The sequence below is a fragment of the Narcine bancroftii genome, chromosome 1, assembly GCF_036971445.1.
Source record: "Narcine bancroftii isolate sNarBan1 chromosome 1, sNarBan1.hap1, whole genome shotgun sequence".
Taxonomy (NCBI): Eukaryota; Metazoa; Chordata; class Chondrichthyes; order Torpediniformes; family Narcinidae; genus Narcine; species Narcine bancroftii.
Window position 1 is genome coordinate 35,721,782 of NC_091469.1, and position 26,097 is coordinate 35,747,878.

At 41.8% G+C, this 26,097-nt stretch overlaps 1 long non-coding RNA gene across 1 annotated transcript in view; it reads left to right on the plus strand.

Moving 5' to 3' along the window:
• LOC138765487 (uncharacterized) overlaps positions 1-18,462 on the plus strand; it is a 49,780-nt gene extending 31,318 nt beyond the window's left edge. The window contains exon 5 of the long non-coding RNA XR_011358559.1: positions 18,281-18,462. This is a non-coding gene — a long non-coding RNA (uncharacterized lncRNA). The remainder of the gene's footprint in view (positions 1-18,280) is intronic.
• The last annotated feature ends 7,635 nt before the right edge of the window (positions 18,463-26,097 follow it).

Below are 26,097 nucleotides of genomic sequence, written 5' to 3' on the forward strand. Positions count from 1 at the left end.
GCTTCCAAGACGAGTTAATCCATTGCCAGATCACCAGAGATATCCTTCCCTTCTACCACCATCAATTTGGCCATCACCTGCATATCCGTTATTGCCTGTACATCTGCCCCAGCCCCCTCCGCCCTTACACGCAACAGACAGGATTCCCCTTGCCCTCACAGACCACCCCATTAGACCATTTCTCCATTCAGAGAGTGACCTCCTTCCCTAATTAATTCTCATCTTTCCTCTCTCCTGACCTTCTTTCCATATCTGATTTAACATCTTGTGTTTGTTGGTCTGTGCACCACCCCCTCCCACTTTCTTTTAATTCAGATGGCTGGTTTTTACTCATACCTTGAAGAAGGGCTCAGGTCCGAAACGTGTTATATAGCTTTGCCTCCTATGGATGCTGTGAGACCTGCTGAGTTCCTCCAGCATTTCTGTGTAAAACAAGGTCTAACAGAAATGTTTTTAATCAGGCTCTTCATTTGATATCATTTCCCAAACACTAAATATCATTTCCCAAACACATCTCCATCGGGCACACAAAACTCAAAACGGTCAACCAGTTTACCTATCTTGGCTGCACCATTTCATCAGATGCAAGGATCGACAATGAGATAGACAACAGACTCGCCAAGGCAAATAGCGCCTTTGGAAGACTACACAAAAGAGTCTGGAAAAACAACCAACTGAAAAACCTCACAAAGATAAGCGTATACAGAGCCGTTGTCATACCCACACTCCTGTTCGGCTCCGAATCATGGGTCCTCTACCGGCACCACCTACGGCTCCTAGAACGCTTCCACCAGCGTTGTCTCCGCTCCATCCTCAACATCCATTGGAGCGCTTACACCCCTAACGTCGAAGTACTCAAGATGGCAGAGGTCGACAGCATCAAGTCCACGCTGCTGAAGATCCAGCTGCGCTGGATGGGTCGCGTCTGCAGAATGGAGGACCATCGCCTTCCCAAGATCGTGTTATATGGCGAGCTCTCCACTGGCCACCGTGACAGAGGTGCACCAAAGAAAAGGTACAAGGACTGCCTAAAGAAATCTCTTGGTGCCTGCCACATTGACCACCGCCAGTGGGCTGATAACGCCTCAAACCGTGCATCTTGGCGCCTCACAGTTCGGCGGGCAGCAACCTCCTTTGAAGAAGACCGCAGAGCCCACCTCACTGACAAAAGGCAAAGGAGGAAAAACCCAACACCCAACCCCAACCAACCAATTTTCCCTTGCAACCGCTGCAATCGTGTCTGCCTGTCCCGCATCGGACTTGTCAGCCACAAACGAGCCTGCAGCTGACGTGGACTTTTTACCCCCTCCATAAATCTTCGTCCGCGAAGCCAAGCCAAAGAAATATGTATATGAAGTGTTGGTTCTACTTATTTTCACAGCCTAAAAGCTGTTTTCCAAAAGTCTATATTTCCATATTGTCATGTACAAGAAAAAATATATTGAACAATCCAATGGATTCCAAGATCAGACATCTATTGACTGCATAAACCAATAAAATGGAATTTAACGGCTTCTAGCAAATATTCTTTTGCTCTACAAAGTCAATTTTATTGTAAATCAAAGCCATTTTAAAGAACAGAGGAAATTTGAAAGACAAACTACAGCAAACTATTCCAAACAAACACATGACAATTTTGCCAGAGAGAAAAAAATGAGTGGAGCTCTGTTTCATACAAATCAAACATAAACAATTGACCAAAGCAATGCTCAGGTTGATGAGTCTAGGAGCTACACAACACAGTAAAGATGCCCCTCGGGTCCCTTTAACATCTTTTCTGACTTAACTACCTAGAGCCTCCAGATTTAGATTCCCCTGCTCTGTAATTATTCACCTTATGTATGTTCCTCAAGATTATGAATACCCTCATAAGATCACCTCTCCGCTATTAAAGTGAATGGCAAGGTGGCAAGTTTAAAGAACCCTGATTGGTGAGGGGTATTCAGTCTCTGGTCAGGAGACAGCATTAATATTGACTTCTCCAATTTCCATTAGTGCACTCCCCCATGTCTCTCTCTCTTTCTCTTTCCCTATCCCTCCTTCTTCCCCTTCATTCTCCTTTCAAAAGGCTACCTTTTGCCCTCTTTCTCCTATCTCCTCAGCTTTTTTTTAACTACTCTCCCACCTGTATCCACCTATTACCTCTTACTTATTACCCTGTTCTCTTTTCCCTTCCCCTCCCCTTCTTTTATATTCTGTATGTTTTTTATACCTAACGAAGGACCCAGGGCCAAAACATTGGTTACTCTTTATTTCCTATGCATGCTGCATGACCTGCTGAGTTTCTCCAGCACATTTGTGTATTGCACATGACCCCAGCATCTGCGGACTTTCATGTTTAACTTTGCATCCAGTTAACTACCTCACCTTGTATCCCATGTGATCGAACCATCTGGTCCAGTCTATCATGTGCTACCTTGCCAAAAGCCTTGGTAAAGTCCATATAGATAATCCCTATCACCATGTCAACATCAAAATCTTCAAAACTCTCAATCAACTTTGTGAGTCATGGATTCCCATCCTCAAAGCCATGTTGACTATTCCTAATCTCTTGATCCTATCATCCATACCTGACATATATATATCCCTCCTTTTTTCTTGACAGAACAGAAATATTTTATTTGATATTTAATTTAATAATTAGAAATTCTGCTTACCCTTCAGGAAAAATTATGCGATTCATGTACGTACACGGAAGGCTCTGAGATAGGTTTCGAAGGGCCAGATCTAGCTTATATCCTGGAGAATGATTGGCAGCTGGCCAGGTGTCGCCTTGTCCTTCAGTGCTCTTCTGCAGGTGCGTAGTTTCCCCCTGCAGTAGGCTAGTGGTGTATCACCACAGTACTCTGACAATAAATTTGAACTTTGAATATCCCTGGCTATCCAGAGCTCCAAAATCCTATCAGCCTTCTCTTCACTCTAACAAGAATTCTCCTTGTCTCTCTTTCAAAAGCCTCTTTCTTGCCTAAAAGCCCTTTCCCTACAAGCAGCCTCTTCCAATTAACCTTTAAAAATTCCTGATTAACACAGCAATTTCCCATTTATCTCTACATTTAAATATAACTATATGCAGACTTTCAAGACTACTTGTTGGGCCTGTGCGTTTCACACAAGCTTTCTACAATCCACAAGACCTTTTATATTGGTCTGCCATTTTAATCACTAATTAGCTTGGAAGTGCGCAGGGATTTACAAAGGAAACTGACATTATGTGATGAAGTTTCAACAAGTGAAGATTCATTTGAAAATAAATTACTCTTATGTTAATTCTGATGTCATGTTACTGACCTGCAACATTAAACCTGTATTATTCTCTCTAGGATTGTGACTAGACATGTAGAATATTTCCAGTATCTTGTGTTCTTTTTAGATTTGCAATGTCTTTAGCTTATTCAGTTTATCTGAGTTTATTAATTTAGACTTCATCATCTTTCTGCAAAATTAAACTGACATGTTTTCTCTCTTTACTAGTCAAGTAATTTGACCATTTGCATAATATATGGATGATCTTGAAGTATGATTCATAATTAACTCAACAACCTTTTTTTGCCCTATCTTTGTGCCTTTAATATATTGGTCTTGGACCTAAGTTGTCAATTTTTCTTTTTATGGCTGATCTGTTGAGTATTTCCAAAATATCCTGTTTGCATTTTGTTTTTGCTTTTTATTTTCAGACTCTAAATTCAGTCGCTCCACCCTTAACTGACCTTCAAGGCCATTTATTATCATTTGACTGTACAAATTCAACCCAATGAAATAGCATTTCTCTAGACCATGGTGCCCAAACAATACATAATAACATACTGTACATGCATAAATGTACAATTTAAAATAAATATATATAAATATTTTGAGATGATTTATTTGGTTACAGGATGCTGTTCAGCAATCTCCCAGCTTGACAGATCTGATATTGATGATATTGTACCACTTTCTTGATAGTGGTGGATCAAACATATTGTGTTCTGGTTGAATAGAGTCTTCTATAAATTTGTTTAAGGAATGCTCTCAGTGAATATTGTCAATAGAGGAAAGCGAGGCCCCAGTGATCATCTCGGTCATTTTGATGATCCTCTGTATTGACTTCTGGTCTAATGCCTTCCAGCTACCATCCCATGCAATTATACAGCCAGACAGGACATGCTCAATTATGCTCCTGCAAGATGTTGTGAAACACGCAAGTCTGATTGTAGTAAAAACTCTGAACTGCTGAAGGAACTCACCAAGCCTCTCAGCGTCCACAAGAGGTCAACATGTATTACTAATGCTTTGGGCCTGAGCCATTCTTGAAGGTAGCCTGAAACATTGGTAAAATATCTTTAGATCCTATGCAGGACTTGTTAAGTTCCTCCAGCATTTCTGTGTTTTTCCTGTAAGATATTGTAAAGATGGGGGCTGGTATCCTTTGTGTTCCTTACCTCCTTATTAAGGAGGTATTCTGGATCCAGGATAGGTTGTCCTTTGTATTCACACCATTGATGTCTAATGGAGAGTGGTGTCCTCCTCAGGTCCACAATCATCTCCTTTGTCTTGACAACACTGAGACTCAAGTTCTTTTTCTCACACAAATTACTTCCACTTTGAATTCCCCACAATGTTTCTTTGAACCTCACCAACTGACCCATGAATGAAAAGGATAATATAAATATTTATTTAGCCTTGGATTGCCTCTGGAACACATGATTGTTAGCTGGTCCTCAGAAAGTGAAAGCATTTACAGTGAGACCACCTTTTTCCTTAGAAAACTCGTTCAGCCTTATAACAGAGACAAAGTAACAATATTGTAAACTGTATTGAGTGCAAAACACAGTCAGATATTTTGATTATAGTGCAAATAATTTGCAAGTATGCTACAAAGAATTAACATTGCTCAATTAATGCAGGTTCCTTTTCACAGAAGTGTATCATGATTGGTATAGCAGTTAGTGCAACGCCTTTACAGCGCCAGCAATCGGGGGCTTGAATCCCGCGCTGTCTGTAAGGATTTTGTATGTTCTCCCCATGTGTGCATGGGTTTTCTATGGGGGCTCCAGTTTCCTCCCACCATTCAAAAACTTACCAGGGGTGCAGGTTAATGGGGTGTAAATTGGGTGGCATGGACTTAAGGGCCGAATTGGCCTTTTACCGTGCTGAATGTCTATATTTTAAAATTTCAAAGTAAAACTGAAGTTTACAGCAGAGATGGAGACTGTGTGCTCCATTATGTCCATTCTGGCTAGAAAAAAAAACTTTATCTGACCAGTAACATTTTAAAATTACAGATACTCATTCCAAGAACATTGTATGAGATGTTAGTCTTTAATGCCTCCACTAACCTGTCAGGCAGTCAGTTTTCACTGTTTAAGTGACAATATTTACTCCAATTATCAACAAGGCATCTTTTTTTTTACCTTAAATCCAGGAACACCCATTACTGTTATAAAAATTACTCTGATAAATGGGGTTTTTTTTATTGCTGCTTTCTTGAATTATGGATGGCCTGAAATATTTTACAACCAATTAAGTCATATTGAAATCTCCAACAACACTCTATCAGCAATGTTGCTTCATGAACCAATAAAATCACATCAAGTCAAGTTCCCCCTTGTTCCTACATCCCATTTGTTGTTAATTCTTCTCATCCTTGAATATCGAATATAATGGAGCATATGAAATCTACTGGAGCACTGATTTACCAACATTTTAAACATACTGAGAGAAGAACTTTCTGTTTATCTCAGCACCAATGGTGACTCCTGAAAGCAATGCCTAAGTTCTCCTGGTAGGAGAAACTAACCTTTGAAACCCTTTAGGAATGTAAATACTTCCATAAAATTACATCTCTTTTTTTCTCAAAAAAGTATTGGCCATTTACTTATTCCCTCCTAATCAGTCAGGTCTCTTGTTCTAGAAATGAGACCAGTGTATCTTTGTTGCAGGGTTTCTGAAACATTTGGCAAGGAAGCCAACAAGTTCTACCAAATCCTTGTATAATTGCAGCATGAATTTGTTACATAGCTCTCTACCAACCCTTTTGCAATAAAGCTTTCCTAATTGCCTTCTGCTTATTCCTTTAAAAAGAGGTCAGGCCTGAAATGCTGGCAATATATCTTTATCTCCTATTGACGCTGAAAGGCTGGCTGGTTTTTACTACAATCATAGCACACTGATTGCCTTCTCAATCTGCGTATTCTCTTCAAAGAGCAGTGAAAAGGAAGCAGTTGGGGTAGACAAATTCTTTATAAGGAAAGGAGTGAAATGTTACAGGGGTAGGTAGAAAAATTTGAATCAGGTTACAATCATGTTCTGACTCAATTGCAGAGCAGGTAGGGGAGAGTGGTTGATGAGCAGTCTAATCCTGCTCCTTATCTGTGTGTTTAGATCTTTATGTTAGCTTTCCATTATTTTCCAAGAAAGGATATTCTCACTCACAATGGGAAATTATTTTTTTCCATACTTCTGACCCAATTGAATAATATCAATTGTTGCACTTGCCAGTTTCATGCCCAATTACTTAATTGGCTTATACATGCCTGTGGTCACTTCACGTTCTCATCACAGTTCCCAGAATTAGCTACAGCAGGTAAGAAGGCTGAAGTAAGAATTGGTCTGGAGGTTTTGTTCCTTAGATTTTGAGAGCATTTTAATATATTGTGGGAGGATTGAATTTCAGGGCATGGAAAACCCAGAAGCTAAAAAGAAAGCAGGATTTGCAAAATCATTCAGCATTTTTTGCACAACACTGTTTAATGGGCAGGAGTTGCGAGAGCTCTTTCTTCCAGTCCCCCAGGAGTACAGCATATTGCATTTTCTTTGTCCATTGTGATCCAGAAGCTGCCATGAAATTAGAATTAAAGTAATGGCAGATACTAGCAATTTGAAATAAAAACAGGAAAAAGCCAGAATCACTCAGCAAGATAAGGCAGGGTCTGTGTAAAGTGCAGAAGATCAGAAATGATACTTGGTCCAGGTTCTGGGATGAGATATCAATCAGCAATCTACTCACCTGAGCAATGAACGACCCAGATCCATCTTCTTCAGCCAATTCCCTTTATTTTGATATACAACCTTGTGGAAGGTCCATCACCTCTGCAGAGGATAAAGGAGCTCCCCACACATACAAATGCATGGGTTTATCTAATCCAATCACAAAACAGTCTCCTTTATGGAAAATATTATCCCATCAGCATTAAGCTACACAATATCCATCTTCATGTTGCATCATGTTTTGGCGAAACACAAAGACATGTCCCACTCCCCTCAGATATTTTTACAGTTTTGGGTCCCATATTTCTTGTTACTCACGTGTTGTATTTTATCAGGCTGTCATTGCCAGTCAACAAATGTTGTGGGCTCCTCACTGCCCCTGAGTATCTCCAACCATCACAGCATAAGCATTAATAAAGTTCTATTAAATAACAATTCAAAACGAGTTAGACCCTTACTTGCACATTCACCCCTTCGAGGATTTTACAGTCTCACATAATACAGTCTCTTGCAGATACAGTAAACATTAACCATTATATTCCCAGGTCAGAGGGAGGTTGTTATTAAAATTTTATATGCAAGTAAGTGGATTAACAACAACTAAGCTGAAGATTCTGAGTCTAATAGTATCACATCAACTACATTCCTGGACAAGGACATGGTTTCCTTTCTCCTGCCTGCATTATCACACAAGCGGACATGCTCCCCTATATGTCCTGTTGAAACATCTATCCCCTCCTCTTAACTTGATTCCCACCCAGCGGGCCAATATGAGTTCTTTGCACATGTCGGTAAAAACAGAATGGGGATCAGGATTTGCACAAAGCTCCCAGGATCCGAAATGATCAATGAGCTACCCTGAGAATTATTTTCCTGTGCTTTTAGAAGGGTCAAATGCATCTCTCATTGTTCTCAATGCATTATTAACATTGGTCCTGACTGGAAACAAGGGGTCTTCATGCATCACCTGTCAAATTCAGTGCAATGCAGAGTCCATTTTGTCAAAATGTTGTCCAGCACCATGTTATGCTTCAGGAGGGTTCATCTGTGAATACTTGCTTTTTTAAGAGTTTGGTAGATACACATATCTCATTATCATCAGGTTCTATCAAGAGTTGGTGCAGGCTGTATTAATATTACATTTTCCGTGCCATAGTATATTACCTTATTAAAATGTCCTTATATTGTGTAACATTTGGCTGCCAAGATTGTGATGTGCAATTTTTGCCCAGGGCCTGACAGATAGCTGAGAAAGTGGCTGAGAGAATGCCAAAGATTATGGCGTTTAAAATGACGATACCCACATGCAGCTCTACAGGCCTCACTACATTCCCGAGCTCTTGGCTTCAGTCTAAATATGGATTTCTGTTGTTTTGGGCTCTGGTAAACTGTAAGTACTGATTTATTTCCTATGGTTCTTTTTTCAGTCTCTCAATAAATCCCCACCAGCTGTTTTTTTTTCTCTTATTTCAAAATAGACACTTAATTTCTTGAGTTAAACCTTCAGGGATGCATACTGTCCCTATTTTCTCTTTCTCCACACCACCTTATAACCCAATAAGAGCAAAAAGCATAAGTTATAGAATAAAATGCACAATTTTAAGCAGTCTTTTCCATTATTCTTCTCTTTTGGTTCCCCGGCTGGTGGAACTCTTCAGCAGTGGTTGAGATGAATTCATGGACCTGTCTCCTTTATCTTGACTATAGTGGGTGTCATCATGATCATCTGGAATGGACTAACTGCCTTGGGTGTTTCCACATCCTCTTAAATTTCTTCATGTACACTTAGTCTCTGGGATTGACTTGCAGCTCAGTGTCTTCCACTGAGGGTCCTTGTGCTTCCTATACCTGGGAATAAACAGATTTGAGAGCCAAGGTTAATCCTTTCAAGTACTTTCCTAATTCTTCTTCCAACACTTCTAAACATATCTCATTGCCTCTGGGCTTAGTCATTGGCATTGACATCACCCTTCTCATGGTTATCTCATGCAAAGTTAAATGGGTATGTCTATTTCTACTGGTTCTCATGGCCATGAGTGCCTAATGATAAGCATTGTACACAGTTCAAACCTGACAGTTTCACAGTTTGGCTTTTGGGCTATCATTGCTCCTTTCTACTATGCCAACTGATTATGGTTGATACTTGTAAGTGAATTTTTGTCTATTTTCCATCAGTTTATCTGCTGTGTCTTAAAGTTCATTTGCAAAATGAAATCCATTATCACAGCTCAGTATCTGGCACACTCCATCCAAATCTTTGGAAGATTTATTTTGCTACTGTTTTAGCATCTGCATGTATGATGGGAAACATTTCAATCCACTTTGACAACCAACCAGTTAATAACTGATTAATAAGGCAGTTACAGTTTCCTTCTGTGTGGTCAACTGTGTCTATGTGGTCCATTAGTAGGCGAGTAAATCGACCAATGTGTGGTGGTAGCACAGAGCCTTGTGTGGTAAAAATTCTTTCTTTACCTTTGTTTCCTGGCAAATTTGACATGTCAAGACTGTATTGTTCACATGTTCAGTCACTGTTGGTACACACCAATGGTTCCAAATTTTATTCATTTCCCCCTTGCAGAGTCACTCATTCCGTGAGCAGCTGTGCAAATTTCTTGTATTAACGAGGTCAGCTCCACAATTTTCCCTCCCATAATTTGTTTCCATAGGCCTACTGATTTGCTTCCTCAATCTTGTTTCTCATGAACTGTTGTGGCCTGTGGTGCTTCAATTAAATCGAGCAGAGGTGCCTCTTTTACTTCTCCCAATGCTGCTTGACTTGCCTGAGGCGAGACTTCCTTGCAGTGTTCAAAACTCTCGACTGCAGTTTTCATGGCGTTGTCTGCGTGATCAGTGCCTCGTGTGTATGCTGGAGATTTTTTCGTCACCTATATGGATGGCAGTATGGCTTCAAGCAATTCTCTAATTACATGCATTTTTCTAACAGGGTTTCCTCCTGTAGAGAGGAATCCTCTCCTAGACCAAACCATACCCCAGCTATGAAATACCCCTCAGACGTACATGGAATTGGTACAGATGTTGGCTGTTTGTCCTTCACACAGTCTACATGCCTCCACCACTGGAAATTTTCTGCTTGTTTGCCGTTGCCTAAATACAGTGTTTTTTCTTTAAAAGTCCAATAATCCCAGGTGTCTGTTTGTTCGATTATTGTCTATCTGGCTTTTATCACCCCTGTCCCTTGGTCAATGAAGGAGAACACATGCATGAAAAACACTATCAGAATCTTGCAGCGAGTCTGTATATCTCCGACGTGGAAGCCTTTTTCCTCAATGGCCTGGCATTCATGCTCTTCTCCATCAATTCTACTGGGTTGACAGTCCTACACCTCACAATTGTCAGTTCTGCTTGTGTCGGTAGTACCTGACAGCCCATTACTCTCCTGTGTGTGAGAGATGATTTTCCTCTGCTCATATGTGACCGTATATGAAACGTACAGAGTACGGCTGTTATTGGGGTGCCCTTGACAACTGCCAATCTGGCTGCTACCAGTGCTCTCTCACATAGATGCAGTCCTCTTCTGACTGAGTCCATGTGCATGCTATAATACACCTCTGGTTTGTATCTTCTACCTTACTTCTGGGTAACAATGGATTACAAATCTCCTTTTTTCTCTGATGAACAGAGAGAAAAGCTTCCCATGGTCTGGGAGTCCCAGTGTTGATGCCTTTTTGCAGATCTTTCTTCAAGTCTTCAAATACACTGTTTTCCATGTGTGACCAGTTCAACCTCTGGGACTTGGTCTTTCCAAGGCAAAAGTCTCTGAGTTGTCTTGCCATTTCTACATAATCATAAATCTACTGCCTACAATAAGTGATCATTTTCAGAAAACTTTGAATTTCCTTCACTGTCCTTTGTTTTGGCAGCGTGATTACCTCCATTCATTCTTTGGAGATCTCTTTGGCTCCCTTCTTTGGTAAATGCTCATGGAACTTAACTTGTTCCTGACAGAACTGGAGCTTTGCTTTGAACACTTTATGTTCTCTCTCAACTAGCAGTTTAAGAAGAGCTTTGCTATCTTCCTGCATTCAGTAAGAGATGGGAAGCATAGGAGTGGATCATCTACATACTGGATAAGTGTGTTCTGTGCATCTTTAATTTGCCTTTCTGTCCTATTCTGCTGTTGGGTTCCTTGTTGCGGAGCATGGTGTTGACGCACTGAATATGTTTCGGCTAAATGTCCTGTTCTCTGGCCAGGGATTCAGAATTTCCTTGACATTTTCTACAATTGTTCATGGTCTGGCCGTAGACAGTCCGGAACAAAATCTTCATGTGCTTGGTGGGTTACCGGTTCTGCCATTTCCTGAATTCCTTCCATATTAATTAATGTTTTACAAGGCTTTGTGGAGCAGACTTACTTCTCAGGTGCTTAAATCATGTACTGATGTTATCAGCCTTCACCCACTCCTGACTTCGCGTAGCCTTCTGACGTAGTTTTTTTCCCCCCAAAATGTCCCTTAACCCTTTCTAGAAATATGTTTTCTTTTATTTCACTTTTTTTCTTCTTTCCACTTCTCTTTTTCATTTTTTTTGGTTAGTTCAGTGGCGAATGGTTCTGGGGGGGATATTTCCTCACTCACAGCTTCTATTTTGCCTCTTTGCTAAGGCTAGTTCAGTGGCAGGCACAGCCCTGATTAACCTTGCTTGGGGCTCGTTCAGTGGTTACAAGCCATGATTCACATTGTGTGCGAATGGTTCAGCATTCATGACTCATGATTCACACTTTGTGGGGCTAGTTCAGTGCCAGCCACAGCTCACAATATGCTCTATATTATTTTTTTCTTATGAAACTCTTTCTCCTCTTATTCTCTTACTCTTAACTTATTCTTTGTCTCATCTCTTATCTCACATCAGCAATTATTCCACTTTTCACCCTTAACACCCCTAAATTATAATGTCTGTCTCTCAGCCTTTCATTTCCAAACTGGACTCCTGATTTTTAAATTCTCCATTATACCCTCACCCATGGAAATCCATCATTCACACAACTTCACACCCAGAATCGATGGACCAAGCAGACCCTACTTCACAGACTTTTGTGAAAAAGTTGTCTGTTACTCTATCCTAATTTGGCTAGTTATCTACTGGAGAAGCCCTTCAGACTGTCAGGCTCTTTCCATTGTCTCACCGAGATATTGGGCTCCTGGCTGGCTCACCAAATTTGTACAGGATCAGTGTATGGGTTCCATCTCAATCAGCAGTTTTTTTTTTCCATTAGGACTTAGAATTGTCTTCTTCTGCTAATTCCCTTTTATGTGATACACAAGCTTGTCGGCGGGTGGTGGTGGGGGGAGGGGGAGCCATCACCTCCATAGAGGATTAAGGAGTTCCCAAACATTATTGCATGGGTTTATATGATCCAACACTATATAACATTAATCATTAACAAAATGGTCTCCTCCTATGTGGCAAACATTATCCCATTAGATTTTTTTTCTTTGGCTTGGCTTCGCGGACGAAGATTTATGGAGGAGGTAAAGGTCCACGTCTGCTGCAGGCTCGTTTGTGGCTGACAAGTCCGATGCGGGACAGGCAGACACGGTTGCAGCGGCTGCAGGGGAAAATTGGTTGGTTGGGGTTGGGTGTTGGGCTTTTCCTCCTTTGCCTTTTGTCAGTGAGGTGGGCTCTGCGGTCTTCTTCAAAGGAGGTTGCTGCCCGCCGAACTGTGAGGCGCCAAGATGCACGGTTTAAGGCGATGTCAGCCCACTGGCGGTGGTCAATGTGGCAGGCACCAAGAGATTTCTTTAGGCAGTCCTTGTACCTTTTCTTTGGTGCACCTCTGTCACGGTGGCCAGTGGAGAGCTCGCCATATAACACGATCTTGGGAAGGCGATGGTCCTCCATTCTGGAGATATGACCCACCCAGCGCAGCTGGATCTTCAGCAGCGTGGACTCGATGCTGTCGACCTCTGCCATCTCGAGTACTTCGACGTTAGGGATGAAAGCGCTCCAATGGATGTTGAGGATAGAGCGGAGACAACGCTGGTGGAAGCGTTCTAGGAGCCGTAGGTGATGCCGGTAGAGGACCCATGATTCGGAACCGAACAGGAGTGTGGGTATGACAACGGCTCTGTAAACGCTTATCTTTGTGAGGTTTTTCAGTTGGTTGTTTTTCCAGACTCTTTTGTGTAGTCTTCCAAAGGCGCTATTTGCCTTGGCGAGTCTGTTGTCTATCTCATTGTCGATCCTTGCATCTGATGAAATGGTGCAGCCGAAATAGGTAAACTGGTTGACCGTTTTGAGTTTTGTGTGCCCGATGGAGATGTGGGGGGGCTGGTGGTCATGGTGGGGAGCTGGCTGATGGAGGACCTCAGTTTTCTTCAGGCTGACTTCCAGGCCAAACATTTTGGCAGTTTCCGCAAAGCAGGACGTTAAGTGCTGAAGAGCTGGCTCTGAATGGGCAACTAAAGCGGCATCGTCTGCAAAGAGTAGTTCACGGACAAGTTTCTCTTGTGTCTTGGTGTGAGCTTGCAGGCGCCTCAGATTGAAGAGACTGCCATCCGTGCGGTTCCGGATGTAAACAGCGTCTTCATTGTTGGGGTCTTTCATGGCTTGGTTCAGCATCATGCTGAAGAAGATTGAAAAGAGGGTTGGTGCGAGAACACAGCCTTGCTTCACGCCATTGTTAATGGAGAAGGGTTCAGAGAGCTCATTGCTGTATCTGACCCGACCTTGTTGGTTTTCGTGCAGTTGGATAATCATGTTGAGGAACTTTGGGGGACATCTGATGCGCTCTAGTATTTGCCAAAGCCCTTTCCTGCTCACGGTGTCGAAGGCTTTGGTGAGGTCAACAAAGGTGATGTAGAGTCCTTTGTTTTGTTCTCTGCACTTTTCTTGGAGCTGTCTGAGGGCAAAGACCATGTCAGTAGTTCCTCTGTTTGCGCGAAAGCCGCACTGTGATTCTGGGAGAATATTCTCGGCGACACTAGGTATTATTCTATTTAGTAGAATCCTAGCGAAGATTTTGCCTGCAATGGAGAGCAGCGTGATTCCCCTGTAGTTTGAGCAGTCTGATTTCTCGCCTTTGTTTTTGTACAGGGTGATGATGGTGGCATCACGAAGGTCCTGAGGCAGTTTTCCTTGGTCCCAACAAAGCCTGGACTACATCCTGGTGCGAGAAAGTGACAAACGAGATGTGCTCCACACCAGGGTCATGCCCAGCGCAGAATGCCACACTGACCACCGGCTGGTTCGCTGCAAGCTCAACCTTCACTTCAAGCCAAAGCCCAGGAACAGTAAAGCCCCCAGAAAGAGGTTCAATGTTGGAAACCTGCAGTCAGACGAAGCGAGAGGAAACTTCCAGGCAAACCTCAAAGCAAAGCTCGACGATGCAACACGCCTCACGGACCCGTCCCCTGAAACCCTCTGGGTTCAGTTGAAGACTACCATGCTGCAATCCAGTGAAGAGGTACTGGGCTTCTCCTCCAGGAAAAACAAGGACTGGTTTGACGAAAACAGCCAGGAAATCCAGGAGCTGCTGGCAAAGAAGCGAGCTGCCCACCAGGCTCACCTTATAAAGCCGTCCTGTCCAGAGAAGAAACAAGCCTTCCGTCGCGCATGCAGCCATCTTCAGCGCAAACTCCGGGAGATCCAAAATGAGTGGTGGACTAGCCTCGCCAAACGAACCCAGCTCAGCGCGGACATTGGCGACTTCAGGGGTTTCTACGAGGCTCTAAAGGCTGTGTACGGCCCCTCACCCCAAGTCCAAAGCCCGCTGCGCAGCTCAGACGGCAAAGTCCTCCTCAGCGACAAGATCTCCATCCTCAACCGATGGTCAGAACACTTCCAATCTCTTTTCAGTGCCAACCGCTCAGTCCAAGATTCCGCCCTGCTCCAGCTCCCTCAACAGCCCCTAAGGCTAAAGCTGGATGAGGTCCTCACCCGGGAAGAGACATATAAGGCAATTGAACAACTGAAAAGTGGCAAAGCAGCAGGTATGGATGGAATCCCCCCAGAGGTCTGGAAGGCTGGCGGCCAAACTCTGCATGCCAAACTGCATGAGTTTTTCAAGCTTTGTTGGGACCAAGGAAAACTGCCTCAGGACCTTCGTGATGCCACCCATTAGATTAAACTGTTTACATATGGCATTATTACTGTGGACCAATCACAGAGACATGTCTCCCTCCCCTCAGGTATTTTTACAATTTTGATTCCCATAATTCTTGTTAATTCACATGATTTCTCAGTAATCAGAGCCAGTGGTAGTTTATCAGCTCAGCTGTCAATTCCAGGCAACACATGTCATGGAGGCTCCACTCCCCTTGGATATCTGCAACCATCCCAGCAAAAGCATCAATCAAGTTGCATTAATCAACATCAGTCTAAACTAGACACACTCTTACTTTCACCATAGAGATACTGAGTCAATATTTTGGATCTGACAAGAGCTCACCAACGTGAAACGTTCCCCTCCTTCTCTTTCCAAAACTGTTTCCTGATTTTCTGATTTCTTCCCGCTTTCTCTGTTTTCATTCCATATCATTAATCTCTGTCCTTTCATTACACTTCCTCTTCCCAAATTCTTATTGCCACATTCTTATCCATCTGCTCCCAGCCTGTCAATCAAACAAGGCCAACAAAAAAAAAGTGAATGTGATCCTGAGAGTAAATTTAAATGCAAGGTCACATTGCTGAGATTTAAGGATTTTCTCTCACATATTGAGAATAGGAGTTGGGATGTTATGGTAAAGTTGTATAAGATGATCCTTCTCCATGGATTGTCACCTTGCTGTGGTGGAGAAGCTTGTGTGGTCCTGTGATCTCGAGAGGGTTGCTGTCCGGAGCTAGTAGTAAGGTCGAGAGTGAAGCCACTGAAAAAGAACAATCCAACTAAGACCTTAAATACACGCACAGGTATCTTCATTCTGTTGATCAATGGAACAAAGGACTTCATTCTTGAGGGATAGCCATGACGATAAGCCATTGGTGAGTTCAAATTTGGAGTATTGTTTGCAGGTTTGGTCACCTAACTACAGAAAAGTTATCAATAAGATAGAAAGAGTGGAAAAAATATTTACTAGGATGTTCCTTGAAATTCAGGAACTGAGTTACAGGGAAAGGTTAAATATGTTAGGACTTTATTCCCTGGAACATAGAAAAATGGGGGGAGATTTGATAAATGTATTTAAAATTATGAGGTGGGTAGACAGAGTAAATATAGTTGGGCTTTTTTTTCCTCTGAAGGTTTGTGAGACATAACCAGAGGATATGGGTTAAGGGTGAAAGGGAAAAAGTTTAGGGGAAGATGATGAAGAATTTCTTCAAACAGAGAGTGGTGGGAGTGTGGTCCAAGCTGCCAACTGATGTGGTGAATGTGTGCTCAATTTTAACATTTAAAAATAATTTGGACAGGCACAGGGAAGAGAGAAGTATGGAGGGCTATGGACAGGGTGCAGGTCAGTGGGACTAGGCAGAAAAATAATTTGGCACAGATTAGAAGGGCCAAAGGTGCCTGTTTCTGTGCTGTAATGTTCTAAGGTTCTAAATACTCATCTATATTTTGTATCCATCACAGTCCTGATTGTGTTATTATTTTAAACACCTATTAAAGTTCACCAATATTTCCTACTTTTGCTTGGATCTCAAAATGTGTATTTTCTTATTCTTAGACGATTAAAGGATATAAGATTAGAAGGAGGGTTTGAGTGAAATCTTTTATTTATTCAGTGAATACTCAGGATCGGGAATTCATTCCTATTAGGGAGAATAGGCAGAGAGTCTAAACTTAGCTTTAAGAGGTAATTGAGGGGGCGTGGCAAGATAGGCATAGAAGACAGATGTGTAATTCCACCCTTCACCAGCTAGTTTTTTTAAATACCCATTTTTTAAATTTATAAAAGTGATTAAAAGTACTATTTACAGTTATTGGAATACTAGAGGACTACAATGGCTACCAATGTGAAAAAATAATGAAAGCTCAAATACAGAAGAAACTACCTTACAAGAGTGTCAAAGAATTGAGGCCTACCTGTTCAGTTGAAACCACAGAGTTGTTGGTGGGAATCCCCAAGGCTCAGGTTAAGTATGACACCGGCGCCGATACTGCCTCCAAAAGATGGTGCCAGCTTGACGACAAGTTCAGCCGGCACTGAACCGCATGCCCGTGAAGTCGGGCGCACGGGTGGTCCAGCTAAGAGAGGGGACCTCGAGCTCGCGATGTTGTCAGGTGGGCCGGGGATGCGCAGTGTTGCGTCGGAGGATGCACCTGCGCAGTCGCTGGTCCTACCGGACATGCACGGTGCTTCGAGGGTTCTGGATTTATTAGAATGGGTGTGGGATGTAGGGGGGCCCAAGCGGCAGTGCCCTGATGAGGTCGAGGTGCAATCGTTGGGTGTTCAGACCCGCAGCCACACCGGAAGAGGACCAGCAGTGCCTGAAGACTTACCTTCACTGGGCAGCACACAAGAACAAATGGAGGTGGAGACCAGGGAAGGTAGGCCTCAAAGGGAGGTGATGGAATCCAGAATGGAATCTATGCTGTTTGGAAGGGATTACCTACCAAATGGACAATATGTTTAAACAGATGTCTCGAGGATTTTTGGAAGTAAAAACTAAAATGAGTACTATGTGTGAAGACATGACAAATATGAAGCAAGATAAGTCTATAGTTAAAAGTGATGTTAATAGATGTATAAAATCAGTTGATACAATACAAGCTAATTTTTTTTTAATTTGAAGCAGCTTTTTTTGAATGTAAAAATCAAGTTGAACGTAATAGGGAAAAAATGTAAAAAGTGGAAGATTTTTGTGAGCATTGGGGAATTCAGAAGAAAGAATTATTGAAGAAAATTGATTCATTGGAAAATCAAAATCAAAGGAATAATGTGAAAATAATGGGTCTTCCAGAAGATATTGAAGGTTCCGACCTGATAAAAAATTTTAAGAAATGGATTCCTGAGATGTTGGGCAATGAGTTTTTTCTGGAAGGTTTGGAGTTGGATCTAGCACATAGAGCATTAAGGAAGAAGCTGTTTCCGGGACAATCGCCTTGGGCGGTTTTAATTCGTTGTTTGAAATATCAAGATAGGGAAATTAAATTAGGAATGGTGGTGCAAAAGGCACGACAAAGTCAAACTCCAATGAAGATTCAAAATAATAGAGTATTTTTTAATGCAGATTTGAGTCAAGAAATTATTAGGTGATGTCAGGAATTTAATTTAGCTGAAGAAATTGTGGTAGAAGGGTTATAAATTTGCTTTTCGCTACCTTGTGGTGTTAAAAGTTTTTTATGGTGATTTTCCATCTCACTTTTTTGAAAATGTGCATGATGCATTAAATTTTGCCAATTCATTGCCAGATTTGCGAAGAAATGGCCGATCTTCATTGTTGTCACCTAAAAGAAGGGCAACTGGGAAGAATGGAAAGAAAGAAGAGTTGACACAAAGTCTTCTTGATATCGAAGACCCGGAACCATCATTGGGACTGGAATCACTGGGTTGAATATATTTACCGTATTTGATTATGTTTAATTGAATAATGTCTGGCTGAGGGGGGGGGGGGGGGGGGCGGGGTGGATGGCACTGAAATCTTTGACAGTCATCTGCTGCTGTGGGGTTTACCACACCCAGATTTTTAGGGCATTACTATCTTTGGGTTGTTTTTTTTAAAGGGGTGATTTTTTCTTTAATATTTTTCTTGCCGTTTTATAGGGGAGGGATTGTGATTTTAAGTATTTATAAGGTGAGCGATATTTAGTAGTATGTGATCATACTGTTAGTTTGTAGAAATGTCTAATGTTCAGGGGATGAATAATCCAATTAAGCAGAAATGAGTTTTGGCCTATATTAAAAAAAATGAAAGTTGTCATTGCTTTTTTGCAAGAAACACACCTGACTGAAAAAGAACTCTTGAAATTGAAGATAGATTGGGTTGGTCATGTGTTTTCTTCTTTTAATTCTAAGGCAAGGGGTATAGCGATTTTAATTCATAAGAGTTTGCCTTTTGAATTATAATCTCTGAAGGGAAATGCTGGGAGAGTTTTGAGGGTGAATTGTAAAATATTTGCTGATTCTTGGACTTTACTTAATGTTTATGCACCTAATATAGATGATGAACATTTTATTTTAGAAGCTTTTTTGTTGTTAAATCAGGCTAATGCAAATATCTTAGTTGGAGGAGATTTCATCTGTGTTTTGGATCCTTTATTGGTTAGATTTCTGAAAAGTATAAGGAAATCAAAGATGGTGATACAAATTGGGGCTTTGATGAAAGATTTAAATTTGGTGGCTATTTGGAGAACAGTTAATCCTACGGAGAAAGATTTGACATCTCTGAAAATTCTTTGTTTGTTTATTGCCAACTTCGAGCTTTGGTAATCGATATCTCTGGTAAAGAGATGATTCTACCTGTATTGATGGAATTTGAATGTTTGATTTCCTCTATACCAAAAATGGGTTATATTTCAGTTATGTATCAAGTTTTACAAGATAGTATGAATAAACTGGACTGGGAGAAGTCTAAGCTTCAATGGGAAAATTATTTAACTTTTATTTTTCCAAAAGATTACTTGGCAGATATGTATTATGATAATGTAACAAAATTGATGAATGTACAATATGGAATGGTTAATTATAATTTTTTACATTAGTTATATTTAACTCCAGAGAAATTGAAAAAATATGGTTTTAGTAATTTGGATTCTTGTTTTAGATGTGGGTTATGTACTGGAACTTTTTTTTTACATGCTGTTTGGTCCTGTATTAAAGTAGAACCATCTTGGGAAGAAATTAGGTTACTTTTCGAAAAATTATATAATATTAAGTTACCATTAGACCCATCTATTTTTCTAATGGGCTACATGGTTCCTTTAAAAGGATTAGGGTTGGATAAGTTTCAAATTGCATTTGTATGATTAGTGTTGTCTGTGGCACTAAAATGTGTAGCTAGTACATGGTAAGATAATATAGTGATTAGTATAATGTGTTGGCATAATGAATTGAAAGCTTATATTATTGTGGAAAAAATTACATATAATCTACATGATAATTTTTTTTCTTAATAAGTGGCTACCTTATTTGGAATATATGCATTTGGATGTACTTTGACTTATTAAATAGTTTTAGCTTTTTTTTGCTTATATTTTTGGCTCTCCTTAAGAGAGCTAGCTGATGGGCTGGGAGGGTGGGGGGAGTGGTTTTCTTTGTGTTTTCTTTTATATATATATAAATATATATATATATATATACTTATCATGGTGGGGAGCTGGCTGATGGAGGACCTCAGTTTTCTTCAGGCTGACTTCCAGGCCAAACATTTTGGCAGTTTCCGCAAAGCAGGACGTCAAGCGCTGAAGAGCTGGCTCTGAATGGGCAACTAAAGCGGCATCATCTGCAAAGAGTAGTTCACGGACAAGTTTCTCTTGTGTCTTGGTGTGAGCTTGCAGGCGCCTCAGATTGAAGAGACTGCCATCCGTGCGGTACCGGATGTAAACAGCGTCTTCATTGTTGGGGTCTTTCATGGCTTGGTTCAGCATCATGCTGAAGAAGATTGAAAAGAGGGTTGGTGCGAGAACACAGCCTTGCTTCACGCCATTGTTAATGGAGAAGGGTTCAGAGAGCTCATTGCTGTATCTGACCCGACCTTGTTGGTTTTCGTGCAGTTGGATAATCATGTTGAGGAACTTTGGGGGACATCCGATGCGCTCTAGTATTTGCCAAAGCCCTTTCCTGCTCACGGTGTCGAAGGCTTTGGTGAGGTCAACAAAGGTGATGTAGAGTCCTTTGTTTTGTTCTCTGCACTTTCCTTGGAGCTGTCTCCATCGGGCACACAAAACTCAAAACGGTCAACCAGTTTACCTATCTCGGCTGCACCATTTCATCAGATGCAAGGATCGACAATGAGATAGACAACAGACTCGCCAAGGCAAATAGCGCCTTTGGAAGACTACACAAAAGAGTCTGGAAAAACAACCAACTGAAAAACCTCACAAAGATAAGCGTATACAGAACCGTTGTCATACCCACACTCCTGTTCGGCTCCGAATCATGGGTCCTCTACCGGCACCACCTACGGCTCCTAGAACGCTTCCACCAGCGTTGTCTCCGCTCCATCCTCAACATCCATTGGAGCGCTTACACCCCTAACGTCGTAGTACTCGAGATGGCAGAGGTCGACAGCATCGAGTCCACGCTGCTGAAGATCCAGCTGCGCTGGGTGGGTCACGTCTCCAGAATGGAGGACCATCGTCTTCCCAAGATCGTGTTATATGGCGAGCTCTCCACTGGCCACCGTGACAGAGGTGCACCAAAGAAAAGGTACAAGGACTGCCTAAAGAAATCTCTTGGTGCCTGCCACATTGACCACCGCCAGTGGGCTGATAACGCCTCAAACCGTGCATCTTGGCGCCTCACAGTTTGGCGGGCAGCAACCTCCTTTGAAGAAGACCGCAGAGCCCACCTCACTGACAAAAGGAAAAGGAGGAAAAACCCAACACCCAACCCCAACCAACCAATTTTCCCTTGCAACCGCTGCAATCGTGTCTGCCTGTCCCGCATCGGACTTGTCAGCCACAAACGAGCCTGCAGCTGACGTGGACTTTTTACCCCCTCCATAAATCTTCGTCCGCGAAGCCAAGCCAAAGAAAAATATATACTTATACAAAATTGTTCTTATTAGATTGTATAGTGTTTTTTCTTAATGATCTTTTAAATAAATAAAGATTTTTTTAAAAAAGAGGTAATTGAATGGGCACTTGAGAGAGAATAATTCACAGAGCTATGAGGAAAGAGTAGAGGAATGAGACAGATGTGACACTGCAGGGAGCTATGTCATCTCAATGGGCTGAATAGTTTCTGAATGAGCCGTGATAATTTTATGATTCAATGATTCTAGCTGTTAGGAGATGTCATAAATAATAATAGAGAGTTTAGAAAAGGAAGTTGGAGTGAAGGATTGAGGAGCAAAGAACACAGGTTAAAGGTGATCAGCTAAAGATAACATGATATAAAAAGTTTACATGGTGTAAGCTTTGAACATTTGAAATCCATCACTTGACAGGGTAATGGGGGTAGATCTGTCAGTATATTTCAATATAGTATTTGATGAATTCTTAGAAACATTGTAAGTCAGCAGGAAGAGGCAACTAAGTCAAGCTTACAAAGGGTTAGCACAGACTCAGAGAGATGAATGGTCTTTGCCTGTGCTGTTATCTTCCATTATTTTTGATGCACCCCACGAGTAGTCATTTTGTTGAGATATTCTGTGAGATTGAAGAAGTCTTAGAGGACAGCAGTATATCTGCATTTTATTGCACCTAACCTTGCCTTTACATCATGCTAAAGACCTTTGAATATTCTGTGCGAGAGCTTCAGTTCCTATTTGGAGACAATTTTAATTGAGTGCGTATGTGATTACTCCATATTTTTGCAAGACAGATGCTCACAATGTGCACTGAGTTCTGTCATATAAAATAGACAATAAAACCAGTGACATTTCTGGCTTTTAAGGCACTAAGTATATAAAGGTTAAATTACTGCAGTTGGAAGTCATGGAATTTTGAGTGTTGCATTCTTTTGGTGGAGTGGAAGACAAACTGTTGCTGACCAGAATTCAAGGGGGATTATCGCTGGTTTGGGTTGAGATCCTGCATTAATTCTGAGAGTGAAGATGGAAGATAGTCAGTATAAGGAGAAGAGGAGGAGTGAGACAGGAGCCAGTGGACTGAGGAGGGGGTGAAAGATGGCAGCGAGGTGGAATCGGAAGACAGAGAAAGATGGGTGGAAGTAGAAAAAAAGAAATAAAAAGGCAGATGAAGCCATGTGGGGAGAGGGAAAGGTGAGGGTGAGAGAGCTACTGCATGAGGTACTAGAAAAGGAGCCATTGCCTTAAGGCGATAGTGGAGGAACTCAGCAGTTTGAGCAGCATTTGTGAGAGAACAGATATTGTTGATGTTTTGGTTTGAGACCCTGTGTGAGCAGTTTTGTTTGTGCTTCAGACAACAGCACACCCAGTCTGTTGAGTCTCGGTCTCAGAGGTATAAAGAAATACCTCTGATCTACTAACAATTAGACTATTGAAAGAGAATTTTTGGAAATACTGTTTATCACAATTGGACCATTTTACTTCTGCAACACTGAATAAAGAACACACACAATTCAAATAAATCCTATCTCTGTGCAAAGTCTTATTTCTGCCGTCATCCATAGCACTAGCGGGAGCACTCAACAAATTCAAAATGCTACTTAAAGATTGTATACCCACCTTCAGGACCTCTAAGTAATAAACTACAATAATACTGTTAATGGTTTTGGTTAGTGTTTCTGATGAAGTGGATAGGTTTTACAAACTTTAGGCAGGGAGATGTTTAAATAATGGACATGAGCTTTGGAAGTTAATTACAGTCCAGGAATTATATTGCATATCTTTTTAATGAGTTCAATGAGTGCTAAAGTTAACATTAATGCCAAATCTGAAGATAAAAAAAGAAACACAAAATAAGGATGTCATTTCAAGCAAGTATTTAGATGAGATCAGGTGAGTTCTTACTTTAAGAGATAATAAAACCTGACCTTTACAATTTATGGTGGAGGGAGGTCAAGTGATGCCGTAGAGGACACAGGGCACCTCATGACTCCCGGAGGTTTTACTAAAAATAGTGTTAATTAAGTAAAGTTTATACTGTTTAAACTATTTTAAAGTTAATCTAAAGTCACAAAAGATTGAAAAAAATAATGCCACCACGCAAACAAAAGTACCGGATGTTTACACCTAAAGAAAAATGTGAAGGAAGAAAAGAAAAAGAACTTGGGCCTACTTCGTCATTGAAGCTGGCCGCTGAAGTATCCTCTGCCCTCTGCGACTGCTGGAGAGAGCCCTGGTGAGGGACTATCTCATGGAGCCACCTCTGTGTCTCTTCTCAAAGATAGCGTCGTTGCAAAAACTGGATCTGTACTGTGCATGCGTGATTCCTGCACACTGGGGATGCAAAAAAAGAGCCAGTTCCAGTGTCCCAGCTGTTGAAAAACGAGAAGACTTTCCAGATATAGAAGAGAACTCTAACAACTCTACAAGTGAAGAAGAAGATGTGAGTACAGAAGAAGAATTTAAAGGCAAGGCCAAGTTCTTTAAGAAAAAAATGGATGAAATTGAAAATGAAATTAAAAAACTTACAACTGCAATGGGAAATAATTTTAAATCTCTAACAGGAGAAATACACAAGTTAAAGCTGATTTGACCAAATCAATAAACAATGTTTCACAAAGGGTCAATAAACTAGAAGTTAGAATGAAAGGTGATCATGAAGAGGTTCCACTTATTGCAGAAAGAGCGAATATCAATGAAGATTCTGTTATAGCTTTGGTTTCCATGAATGAAAAATTATTAGAAAAGGTTGACATCTTGGAGAATTATAGTAGAAGAAATAATCTTAAAATTGCTGGGATGTCCAAAGGTAAAGAAGGCCAAGATGTAATTTATTTTTTCCAGGATAGGATAACTGAAAAGTTTGGATGAGAATTTATTTTCAAGATACTTTTTTTTAAATTTAGTGAATGTACATGAAAATATCTTGGTAGGGGGTGATTTTATTTTTTGTTTAGAATATGTATTCTCTTCTTTTTCTTTCTTTGGCTTGGCTTCGCGGTCGAAGATTTATGGAGGGGGTAAATGTCCATGTCAGCTGCAGGCTCGCTTGTGGCTGACAAGTCCGACATGGGACAGGTAGACACGGTTGCAGCGGTTGCAGGGGAAAATTGGTTGGTTGGGGTTGGGTGTTGGGTTTTTCCTCCTTTGCCTTTTGTCAGTGAGGTGGGCTCTGCGGTCTTCTTCAAAGGAGGTTGCTGCCCGCCAAACTGTGAGGCGCCAAGATGCACGGTTTGAGGCGATATCAGCCCACTGGCAGTGGTCAATGTGGCAGGCACCAAGAGATTTCTTTAGGCAGTCCTTGTACCTTTTCTTTGGTGCACCTCTGTCACGGTGGCCAGTGGAGAGCTCGCCATATAACATGATCTTGGGAAGGCGATGGTCCTCCATTCTGGAGACGTGACCCATCCAGCGCAGCTGGATCTTCAGCAGCGTGGACTCGATGCTGTCGACCTCTGCCATCTCGAGTACTTCAATGTTAGGGATGAAAGCGCTCCAATGAATGTTGAGGATGGAGCGGAGACAACGCTGGTGGAAGCGTTCTAGGAGCCGTAGGTGATGCCGGTAGAGGACCCATGATTCGGAGCCGAACAGGAGTGTGGGTATGACAACGGCTCTGTATACGCTTATCTTTGTGAGGTTTTTCAGTTGGTTGTTTTTCCAGACTCTTTTGTGTAGTCTTCCAAAGGCGCTATTTGCCTTGGCGAGTCTGTTGTCTATCTCGTTCTCGATCCTTGCATCTGATGAAATGGTGCAGCCGAGATAGGTAAACTGGTTGACCGTTTTGAGTTTTGTGTGCCCGATGGAGATGTGGGGGGGCTGGTAGTCATGGTGGGGGGCTGGCTGATGGAGCACCTCAGTTTTCTTCAGGCTGACTTCCAGGCCAAACATTTTGGCAGTTTCCGCAAAACAGGATGTCAAGCGCTGAAGAGCTGGCTCTGAATGGGCAACTAAAGCGGCATCGTCTGCAAAGAGTAGTTCACAGACAAGTTTCTCTTGTGTCTTGGTGTGAGCTTGCAGGTGCCTCAGATTGAAGAGACTGCCACCGGATGTAAACAGCGTCTTCATTGTTGAGGTCTTTCATGGCTTGGTTCAGCATCATGCTGAAGAAGATTGAAAAGAGGGTTGGTGCGAGAACACAGCCTTGCTTCACGCCATTGTTAATGGAGAAGGGTTCAGAGAGCTCATTGTTGTATCTGACCCGACCTTGTTGGTTTTCGTGCAGTTGGATAATCATGTTGAGGAACTTTGGGGGGCATCCGATGCGCTCTAGTATTTGCCAAAGCCCTTTCCTGCTCACGGTGTCGAAGGCTTTGGTGAGGTCAACAAAGGTGATGTAGAGTCCTTTGTTTGGGCAAAGACTTCCATCGCGCATGCAGCCATCTTCAGCGCAAATTCCGGGAGATCCAAAACAAGTGGTGGACTAACCTCGCCAAGCGAACCCAGCTCAGAGCGGACATTGGCGGCTTCAGGGGTTTCTATGAGGCTCTAAAGGCTGTGTACGGCCCCTCACCCCAAGTCCAAAGCCCGCTGCGC